This window comes from Solanum pennellii, chromosome 10 (assembly GCF_001406875.1).
Source record: "Solanum pennellii chromosome 10, SPENNV200".
Classification (NCBI taxonomy): Eukaryota; Viridiplantae; Streptophyta; class Magnoliopsida; order Solanales; family Solanaceae; genus Solanum; species Solanum pennellii.
The window spans coordinates 21,329,044-21,341,352 of NC_028646.1; positions in this window are offsets into that span (position 1 = coordinate 21,329,044).

Sequence of the window (12,309 nt, forward strand, 5' to 3'; positions counted from 1 at the left end):
ATAATCAAAGAAAAGGAATCTTGGCATGAATTGATCTGGGTTCTTCTAGTCTACAATTTGAATGTTGTAATGAACCTTATGTGATCTAAATTCTAGGGTAGATGAAGCATGATTTAGATTTAATTTATATCTACTTAGCTACTGCCCTAAATGTATATCATTGATATATGATGATTGATGAACTAAACTAGGGAGGTTAGTTGATGCTTTAGGACTCTATACTTCCTAGTACATGTGAGATGTCTTGTATTATGTTATAGTATTAACTTGTAGCGACTTGTACATGGTTTCTTTTATGATTGAAGTGTTGATGAACAAGGTGTATTGATCAATGATGATCAAAGGGTGAGAAATTGGTAAGAATGCTTATCTCTTCTACTTTCTTTATAGTATTGTAGTTGATGAAGCCTTATATGGAATTGTGTGGAACGGTCCACTTATGGTGGCGGTGTTTACTTTATTGTCAATTTATATATGTGTTGACCATGTCCATCAAGGCAAATTGATGAATATATGGACATGTGCCTATGATGATACTATGTGAAGCTTATGCCTACTTTCCTATTCTAGTTGTGATTTAGGTTGTATGGCTATTGTGTAAGCATGTGTATATCCATGTTAGGCTAAAGTATAAGTGCTTCCATTGATGAGTTAAAAATGGTTAATAATTCCTTACCTATGTACCCCTATGTGAATGCATGAATTGCACAAGTTAGAAGTCTTAAGTCTAATATGAAATTGACTTGTCTCCTATGCTATTGTGTGTTGTGTGGTTTATCTTGAAATAGTATTATTGTCTAAGAGGGTGGCTGTCTCAATATGTTGTTGATACCCATTATGTGATCATGTTTGACAATGTACACAAGCACTCACTTAACATGCATGTTACAAGTAGCATAGGTCATGGTGTCTAAATGAAAAGTAGTTCTCATATTCACTAGTGTCTACTACTATGTATGTTAAGATGATGTTTATGAAAGCATGATATGTGTTTCCTTGGCTAGAATTACTTGATAGGTGTACTAGTATGGGCAAGGGTATGGGAATTTGCCTATGCATTGCACATGTGCACCTTGATAGGATAATTCTAGTTTTTGTTTCTATATGTGCATGAATATGAATGTATGGTCATGTGTGCTTTTAATGTGTTATGTGAAATGTTTTTTCACATCTATGTATACACTCGCAAACATGTATGATGGTCTAGTAGGTAGAGGGTCCTTGAGAGGGGTGCCCAAGAATACACTAAACTAGATAGCTGTTTGAGCATGCTATAAGCATATGAGAATCAAATATACTAAGACTATCTTTAATAAATATATGTAATAAAGGCTTTTCAATAAAGGGAACCTAGCTTTGCACCAAGTGAACTTGACATTGAGAGGTGTTGACATCCCTTGGAGGAAGATTCAGTCACAACCGAAGTCTAGACCCCAGAGAAACCGGCGTCGTTGACCTCTCAGAGGTCGGAGACAAGCCTACTTACGTCATTCTTACTTTGTCTAGGTTAATTTTAGCGGAAAATTTTTAACTTTTTGTTTATTAACATACATACTAATCATTCTATTAGACTCATAATTGTTCACCATCAACCATCTAACATTAAGATAATCAAATGAAAGAAATACTTTAATATAGAATTAAATGTATACTTGCCAAAATGGCACCAATACAATGTCTGAACAAAAGCGGACAGAAATGCTAGAGGAACATACTCCACTAGCTCAATCCTATAACTAAGCTAGAATATAATGGGCAAGCATCTTCTAAAGCATGAGATCCTACCAAGTCTGGAGGAATGCTCCACTCCACGTCTGGATAGTTTCAGTGTCAACCTGTAGCTATAGCGTCCACCTGTGTCTGAACCTAAAATTATAAAGTTGTATGGGATTAGTACACACTTGTACTAAGTATGAGTATATGCAAGCACACACCAAGGACATGCATGAATAAGAATAACTCTTTCCTAACAACATGATTATGGAAAGTCAAGTCAGTGGACTTGCCAAAATGAGATTAGGAAAGTGAGTGAGCTTTCCAATTTTGGATTAGGAAAGTCAATTAGCTTTCCAAATTTGGATTAGGAAAGTCATGCCATGAGAGTAACATGCATCATCGTACTTATCATATTGCACACAACACATAACATCTTACACATAGCACATATCATAATTCATATAACACATAACGTTGTTCATACATTCATTAGTATGCCATGAGACCATGAAATCATGGACTTGACATTAAGACTTCCCAAAAATGAGGGCTCAACATATGAGCCTCAAGTAGGGAGTCTGCTTTAGCAAACACAGAGTCTGTTTCGTTCATTCATACGTACTTCATTTCATTTCATTCATGGGCCAATGTAAACACCAGTTACCTAGGATGTAGTTTAAGACTTTCATCGGGTTTGCTGTGCAATGATCAAGAATAACCTTTGTCATTATTTTAGTCTAGATCACCTCTTGATTATCCTATCCTAACACCTTTGGTATCGTTCATTTCATTATGTGCATCATTTGAGGCTGACCTCATTCATTCATTGGGAACTTCAACTTTAATCGACATAGATCATGTGAGCATCATGATATCCAGTGTCATGAAACCCCACACTTAAAAGAGGTAGAATCACCGGCCAAAGTTACCCAAAACATGCTAGCGTACATGGGAATTGAACCTCGCCAGATCCCTATATTGGGAGTATATGTTCGAAAACTAGGAGATATAAGGAGATCCATACACGGCATGCCGGACAGTCTCATCTCATGAGAGTTACGTGAACCTCCGCCCTTTCCAAAAGAAGGCATCACCGCTCATAGCTAGTCTATCGGTGCTCAATCTAAAGTTCCATTACATTCAACTCATACGTCATGGAAGCTGGCTTCTAGTATGAGGACATCATAGCTCAATAGCTAATTTCTCATCTCATCATTAGTATTAACTGTGTTAATCTCAATACTTTCATTAGAGTATTCATAGAGACTGGTCTCTTTATTAACTTTACACTCTCATAGGTGAGTACGTTTTGATAACATTTACTTAGGCTCATTTGAGGTTGCTCTGAGCTTTTACATTAGCCTCATATCATGTTGTCACCAAATTCATTAACATTAGCACATTTGATCTTCATAATTACTCACCCCTTTTTACGTGAATGTTCATTTCATCATATGCCAATGCACTTGGCCATTTTGTGTGTTTCACACTCTTACTTAACCCTTCTAGGGTTTCATCACTTCATTGTTCATTTCATCATTTCATTGTTCATTTTGTTATATGCCAATGCACTTGGCCATTTTGTATGTTTCACACTCTTACTTACCCCTTCTAGGGTTTCATCCCTTCATTGTTCATTTCACCATTTCATTGTTCATTTTGTTATATGCCAATGCACTTGGCCATTTTGTATGTTTCACACTCTTACTTACCCCTTCTAGGGTTTCATCCCTTCATTGTTCATTTCACCATTTCATTGTTCATTTTGTTATATGCCAATGCACTTGGCCATTTTGTATGTTTCACACTCTTACTTACCCCTTCTAGGGTTTCATCCCTTCATTGTTCATTTCACCATTTCATTGTTCATTTTGTTATATGCCAATGCACTTGGCCATTTTGTATGTTTCACACTCTTACTTACCCCTTCTAGGGTTTCATCCCTTCATTGTTCATTTCACCATTTCATTGTTCATTTTGTTATATGCCAATGCACTTGGCCATTTTGTATGTTTCACACTCTTACTTACCCCTTCTAGGGTTTCATCCCTTCATTGTTCATTTCACCATTTCATTGTTCATTTTGTTATATGCCAATGCACTTGGCCATTTTGTATGTTTCACACTCTTACTTACCCCTTCTAGGGTTTCATCCCTTCATTGTTCATTTCACCATTTCATTGTTCATTTTGTTATATGCCAATGCACTTGGCCATTTTGTATGTTTCACACTCTTACTTACCCCTTCTAGGGTTTCATCCCTTCATTGTTCATTTCACCATTTCATTGTTCATTTTGTTATATGCCAATGCACTTGGCCATTTTGTATGTTTCACACTCTTACTTACCCCTTCTAGGGTTTCATCCCTTCATTGTTCATTTCACCATTTCATTGTTCATTTTGTTATATGCCAATGCACTTGGCCATTTTGTATGTTTCACACTCTTACTTACCCCTTCTAGGGTTTCATCCCTTCATTGTTCATTTCACCATTTCATTGTTCATTTTGTTATATGCCAATGCACTTGGCCATTTTGTATGTTTCACACTCTTACTTACCCCTTCTAGGGTTTCATCCCTTCATTGTTCATTTCACCATTTCATTGTTCATTTTGTTATATGCCAATGCACTTGGCCATTTTGTATGTTTCACACTCTTACTTACCCCTTCTAGGGTTTCATCCCTTCATTGTTCATTTCACCATTTCATTGTTCATTTTGTTATATGCCAATGCACTTGGCCATTTTGTATGTTTCACACTCTTACTTACCCCTTCTAGGGTTTCATCCCTTCATTGTTCATTTCACCATTTCATTGTTCATTTTGTTATATGCCAATGCACTTGGCCATTTTGTATGTTTCACACTCTTACTTACCCCTTCTAGGGTTTCATCCCTTCATTGTTCATTTCACCATTTCATTGTTCATTTTGTTATATGCCAATGCACTTGGCCATTTTGTATGTTTCACACTCTTACTTACCCCTTCTAGGGTTTCATCCCTTCATTGTTCATTTCACCATTTCATTGTTCATTTTGTTATATGCCAATGCACTTGGCCATTTTGTATGTTTCACACTCTTACTTACCCCTTCTAGGGTTTCATCCCTTCATTGTTCATTTCACCATTTCATTGTTCATTTTGTTATATGCCAATGCACTTGGCCATTTTGTATGTTTCACACTCTTACTTACCCCTTCTAGGGTTTCATCCCTTCATTGTTCATTTCACCATTTCATTGTTCATTTTGTTATATGCCAATGCACTTGGCCATTTTGTATGTTTCACACTCTTACTTACCCCTTCTAGGGTTTCATCCCTTCATTGTTCATTTCACCATTTCATTGTTCATTTTGTTATATGCCAATGCACTTGGCCTTTTTGTGTGTTTCACACTCTACTTAACCCTTCTAGGGTTTCATCACTTCATTGTTCATTTCATCATTTCATTGTTCATTTTGTTATATGCCAATGCACTTGGCCATTTAGTGTATCTTACACTCACACTTAACCCTTCTAGGGTTTCATCATTTCATTACATACATCTTAGGTTTAGTTATTTTTAAATGTATGCTAGACTTATGGGTCTACACATACAAGCCATGAGGCTTCATTCATAGTTCGTTTAAGTGATTCATATCTTCCTAAGATTATGTAGTACAAGAATTATGCATCTCGTATGTATGCCAATATCTCAATTAAGATCTAAGTAGGTGGCATTATTCTTGAACATTTGATTCACGTATGACTTATGTATCAGTACGGAAATTTGGGCAAGGGAACCCAAGTTCGAATCCCTTGGAAAACACTTAATCTTATTTAAACTTGATAATCGCATTTTTCAGATTTGGGGGACACTAGTTCGATCCCCATCAACCCCATGATATTTCCTTTCTTTTTCTCCTCTCCTTTTTCGTTTAAGTCAAGGAGGTTGTGGATTCAATCCCCGACAAGTTCATTATTTTTCTTTTATTTTATCTCTTCACTTTCTAACCTATCCAAGAGGTTGTGGGTTCAATCCCCACTCTCCACATTTATTTTATCCTTTATTTTTCTCCTAACTCTCTCATCCATTCAAGAGGTTGTGGGTTCATCCCCACTCACCACATCTATTTTTCCTTGCATTTTTCTCACGAAATTTTTATGAAATTTTCATTTAGTGAGGTCATGGTTTCAATCCCCAATGACCTCACATTTTTAAAGTTGGCCGAGACTACAATCTCCAGCAGGCTGGAAATTTAGTCTCTTCCAATCCATTTTTGTCTTAATCTTTTGTTGATTTTTTTTGTAGCTTTCATGTAATGATGATTGGGTTAAATCCTTAGTGATATCACTTATTTTACATTCATTTTTCATTGCATTTTGTACCATTTTGTTTGGCCGAACCCAACCTACCAAATGCTCGAAATTTGTTCACTATTTTCAGCTTCTTTTTATCATCATTCATACGTTAATTCTTAAGGCATTTCGTGGATCATTTGGTGCATCTTTAAGTGTAATCTTTTTATGGTTATATTCATCCAAGAATTACCATTTAATCTAGCAACATTACAACACTTTTACACCTCATTATTTACACAAACATTCACACCTAAAATTCAACCATAAAAACATTTTCACATACTTTTGGTTGACATAACTTAACATGTTTACAATTTCAAACACATAACAAGAATACATTAGCACAAAAATCAAACTTCATACTTAAACTACCAGCAAACATACCAACAACATGATCTTTAACCTATTTCACATTGAGATCAAAGGGATACTAGGGACAAGTAGTTCGACAAGAAAGGGAACAACACTAGTTTTCGAGTAGATTCATCTGAGCCTTAAGGGTCTCTTGGGAAAGGGAACAAGAGTAAGAAAACCCATACCTTTTATGCCGTTCAAACCTCGACTTGCTGCCCAAAATCTTCTCCAAAAATCACGTCCAAATACCTTGAAAGTCAATACCAACTCGATGGACAAACTTCTCTTTGCCTATTTGATTGATTTCGTTTGTTTTCTTATACTTTCGTTGTGAGTTCTTCAAGTGTGAAGAATTTTTGTTTACCTACTGTTTTTTGAAGTTGATTGGCAGAGAGAATTGTGAGTGAGAGTGATAGAGACGTGAGAGAGAGACATGAGCGTGGGAGAGAAGAGTTTTCTTAGGATTAGGACTCTAGTTTAGGATTTAGTCAAATAAGGTTTTTATTTAATTATTAAAAATTTGATTTCCTTTTATTTTTAAATCATATGATAAATAATAAACATAAATTGATTACATTAATTTACCAACTTAAATTAAAAATAATATAATTCATTGCTTCCACCTAGGTTCGAACCCGGGTGGAGCAAGACTTCACTTCAAGAGCAAATTTTCGATCCTCTCTCCCCAAATGCTCCTCCACCTTGTTAATTAAATAACTATTATATATTTATGATTATTACGATACTACCCTTAGTCTGGAAAAAGACCATTTTACCCCTAGACCCTCCAAGCCTAAGATTTCCTCTTTTTAAGTCCGAAAAGACTCCTTCAAGTAAATTTTCGTATTCGATAGCCCTACATGGTTGGACCCAACCTTTCCAAGCTCAACTAACTCCCCAAGTTAGTTGGCTTGGCTGTAGCAAGGGTTCAGAGGTCTGGTTCTACGCGCATCAATCCGTGTGAACCCGGTCTAATTGTAGGCATTCTTGACACATTAAGCATTACTTAGCATATTCATTTTTTAGGGTTGTTTCATTATCCCCCCTTAGGAACATTCGTCCCCGAATGACACTACTCTTTACTAACAATAAGTAAGTCACTATAGAATGTATGCCTACATAGGTAATTCAATACTCCTCATTTGTGAATATCTGATTCACATATTAACATGATGCTGCACATCCTTGAAACCTACTAGTAGCTTCACATTAATGGACTAAGGAACTTCTTTCCTGAACTAGTCTAATCATAGCATACAACATAAATAAACATGTAAGTCATACAAATCAGCAACAAACATGATGACTCAAACATATTAACCTCATATTAGTGCATAAACACCATACACAGTCAAATATATGAAAGACTAATTAAGGCTACGCACCCGAGACTTAACCAGAGGTGCCTTCACCTGCACCCCTAGACTTGAGTGCGAAAAATCGTTGACTCCATGGAGCCTCTTCACTTGGACAATTAGGTTGAACTCTCTCCTTCCCTTGTTCTTGACTTCTCATATTCGGACAATCCTTCATCATGTGACCCAGTTTGCCACAACTGTAACAAGCGTTAAGTCCATCATATATTCTCAGCCATGCAGTATGCCACACTTCCTACAAGGTGGCCTCTCCTGGGCTGTAAAGTCTTACGAGCCTCAGGGAGTAATCCCTAACTGACATCGAGCCCTACTTAAGGTTGATGAATTCCTCAACCTTAGCCTCCTTCATTTATCTGGGAAAGAACCGCCCTAGAAAAGCCATCTTGAAAAGATCCCAAGTAATAGGACCCCCTCCTAAGGCTCTGCTATCCTGCCACACCTTATACATGGATTGAGCTACATCATTTAGTAGGTAGGATGCCAACTCAGACTTCTCCACATCAATCAAACCCAATAGCCTGAGCTTGTAAAGTGCTAACTTGGGCCATCTGTACCAAGTTGTCCTTACTTATCCATCTGTCAACCCAGCCGAGTTAACATGCTCTCTATTCCAGCAGCTGGAGTCTAGGGATTAACTTGAATTACCCCAGTATCCCTCCTCCAATCTCCCCTCCTGCTTTTCTCCTTGTATTTATCTTTTGGAAATCAAAAGTTGATGTTAGATACGCTCTTAACACCGTGAAATCCGACATTAGAGAAGGCACGATAAGATAAGAAGAAGGAAAATTTTCCTACGCATCATGCAGTCTCTAATCCAGGATAGTGAGTGGTGCACTTCAATACCATGACTTAGAAACTACTCGATGTGGTTGATGTGAACTTATTATCCTCAGAATTTAACCTAGTGCTCTGATACCAACTTTGTCACTACCGGAGTTTAAAACCCAGACGAGACCGGCGTCGTTGACCTCTCAGAGGTCGCAGACAAGCCTACTTACGTCATTCTTACTTCGTCTAGGTTAATTTTAGAGGAAAATTTGAAACATTTTTTTCTTAAGATACATGCTTATCATTCTATTAGATTCATAATTGTTCACCATCAACCATCTAACATTAAAATCATCAAATGAAAGAAATAGTTTAATATAAATTAAATGTATACTTGCCAAAATAGTACCAATACAATGTCTGAACAAAAGTGGACAGAAACGCTAGTGGAACATACTCCACTAGCTCAATCCTTTAACTAAGCTAGAATATAATGGGCGAGAATCCTCGAAAGCATGAGGGCCTACCAAGTCCGGATGAATGCTCCACGTCTGGATAGTTTCAGTGTCAACCTGTAGCTATAGCGTCCACCTGTGCCTGCACCTAAAATTGTAGAGTTGTATGGGGGATTAGTACACACTTGTACTAAGAATGGGTATATGCAATCACACACCAAGGATATGCATAAATAAGAATAGCTCTTTCCTAACAACATGATTATGGAAAGTCAAGTCAGTGGACTTGCCAAATTGAGATTAGGAAAGTGAGAGAGCTTTCCAAATTTGGAATAGGAAAGTGAGTGAACTTTCAAAAGTTGGATTAGGAAAGTCATGCCATGAGAGCAACATGCATCATCATACTTATCATATTGCACACAACACATGACATCTTACACATAGCACATATCATAATTCATATAACACATAACATTCTTCATATCGTTCATTAGTATGTCATGAGACCTTGGAATCATGGACTTGACATTAAGACTTCCCAAAAATGAGGGCTCAACATATGAGACCTAAAATAGGGAGTCTTATTTAGCAAATACAGATTCTGCTTCGTTCACTCATACGTACTTCATTTCATTCATGGGCCAGTGTAAACACCACTTATACCTAGGATGTAGTTTAAGACTTTCATCGGGTTCGCTGTGCAATGATCAAGAATAACCTAACCTACGGTCGTTACTTGAGTCTAGATCACCTCTTGATTATCCTATCCTAACACCTTTGGTATCGTTCATTTCATTATGTGCATCATTTGAGGCTGGCCTCATTCATTCATTGTGAACTTTAACTTTAACCGACATAGATCATGTGAACATCATGAAATCCAGTGTCATGAAACCCCACACTGAAAAGAGGTGGAATCACCGGCCAAAGTGACCCAGAACATGCTAGCGTACATGGGAATTTAACCCTGCCAGATTCCTATATTGGCAGTATATGTTCAAAGACTAGTAGATACAAGGATACCCACACCCGGCATGGCGGACACTTTCATCGCATATGAGTTACGTGAACCTCCGCCCTTCTTGAAAGAAGGCATCACCACTCATAGCTAGTCTATCGGTGCTCAGTATAAAGTTCCATTACATTCAACTCATACATCATGGAATTTGGCTTCTAGTATGAGGACATCATAGCTCAATAGATGATTTCTCATCTCATCATTAGTATTAAGTTTGTTAATCTCAATACTTTCATTAGAGTATTCATATAGACTGGTCTCTTCATTAACTTTACACTCTCATAAGTGAGTACGTTTTGTTAACATTTACTTGGGCTCATTTGAGATTGCTCTCATCTTTTACATTAGCCTCATATCAGGTTGTCACCACATTCATTAAAATTAGCACATTTGCTCTTCATAATTACTCACCCCTTTTACGTGAATGTTCATTTCATCATATGCCAATGCACTTGGCCATTTAGTGTGTTTCACACTCTTACTTAACCCTTCTAGGGTTTCATCATTTCATTGTTCATTTCGTCATATGCCAATGCACTTGGCCATTTAGTGTATCTTACACTCATACATAACCCTTCTAGGCTTTCATCATTTCATTACATACATCTTAGGTTTAGTTATTTTTAAACGTATGCTAGACTTATGAGTCTACACGTACAAGCCATGAGGCTTCATTCAGAGTTAGTTTAGGTGATTCATATCTTGCTAAGATTATGTAGTACATGACTTATGCATCTTGTATGTATGCCAATATCTCAATTTAGATCTAAGTAGGTGGCATTATTCTTGAACATTTAGTTCACGTATTACTTATATATCAATACAGAAATTTGGGCAAGTGAACTCAAGTTCGGATCCCTTAGAAAACACTTAATCTTATTTTAAACTTGATAATCACATTTTTCAGATTTGGGGGATCCTAGTTCGATCCCCATTAACCCCATCATATTTCCTTTGTTTTTCTCCTCTCCTTTTTCGTTTAAGTGAAGGAGGATGTGGGTTCAATCCCCCACAAGCTCATTATTCTTCTTTTATTTTATCTCTTAACTTTCTCACCTATCCAAGAGGTTGTGGGTTCAATCCTTACTCTCCACATTTATTTTCTCCTTTATTTTTCTCCTAACTCTCTCATCCATTCAAGAGGTTGTGGGTTCAATCCCCACTCACCACATCTATATTTCCTTGCATTTTTCTCACGAAATTTTTATGAAATTTTCATTTAGTGAGGTCATGGTTTCAATCCCCAATGACCTCGTATTTTAAAAAATTTTAAACGAAGCTCATTTTTTTAAAAGTTGGCCGAGACTACAATTTCCAGCAGGCTGGAAATTTAGTCTCTTCCAATCCATTTTTGTCTTAATTTTTTGTTGATTTTTTTTGTAGCTTTCATGTAATGATGATTGGGTTAAATCCTTAGTGATATCACTTATTTTACATTCATTTTTATTGCATTTTGTACCATTTTGTCTGGCCGAACCCAACCTACCAAATGCTGAAAATTTGTTCACTATTTTCAGCTTCTTTTTATCATTATTCATACATTAATTCTTAAGGCATTTCGTGGATCGTTTTGTGCATCTTTAAATGTAATCTTTTTACGGTTATATTCATCCAAGAATTACCATTTAATCCAGCAACATTACAACACTTTTACACCTCATTATTTACACAAACATTCGCACATAAAATTCAACCATAAAAACATTTTCACAAACTTTCGGTTGACATAACTTAACATGTTTACAATTCCAAACACATAATCAAGAACACATTATCACAAATATCAAACTTCATGCTTAAACTACCAGCAAACATACCTACAACATGATCTCTAACCTATTTCACATTGAGATCAAAGGGATACTAGGGACAAGTAGTTCAACAAGAACGGGAACAACCCTAGTTTTCGAGTAGATTCATCTGAGCCTTAAGGGTCTCTTGGGAAAGGTACCAAGAGTAAGAATACCCATACCTTTTATGACGTTCAAACCTTGACTTGCTGCCAAAAATCTTTTCCAAAAAACACGTCCAGATCCCGTCACTGTCAACACCAACTCGACGGACAAACTTCTCTTTGCCTATGTGATTGATTTCGTTTGTTTTCTTATATTTTCGTTGTGAGTTCTTCAAGTGTGAAGAATTTTCTTTTACCTACTATTTTCTGAAGTTATTTGGCAAAGAGAATTGTGAGTGAGGGTGATAGAGACGTGAGGGAGAGACATGAGCGTGGGAGAGAAGAGTTTTCTTAGGATTAGGACTCTAGTTTAGGATTTAGTGAA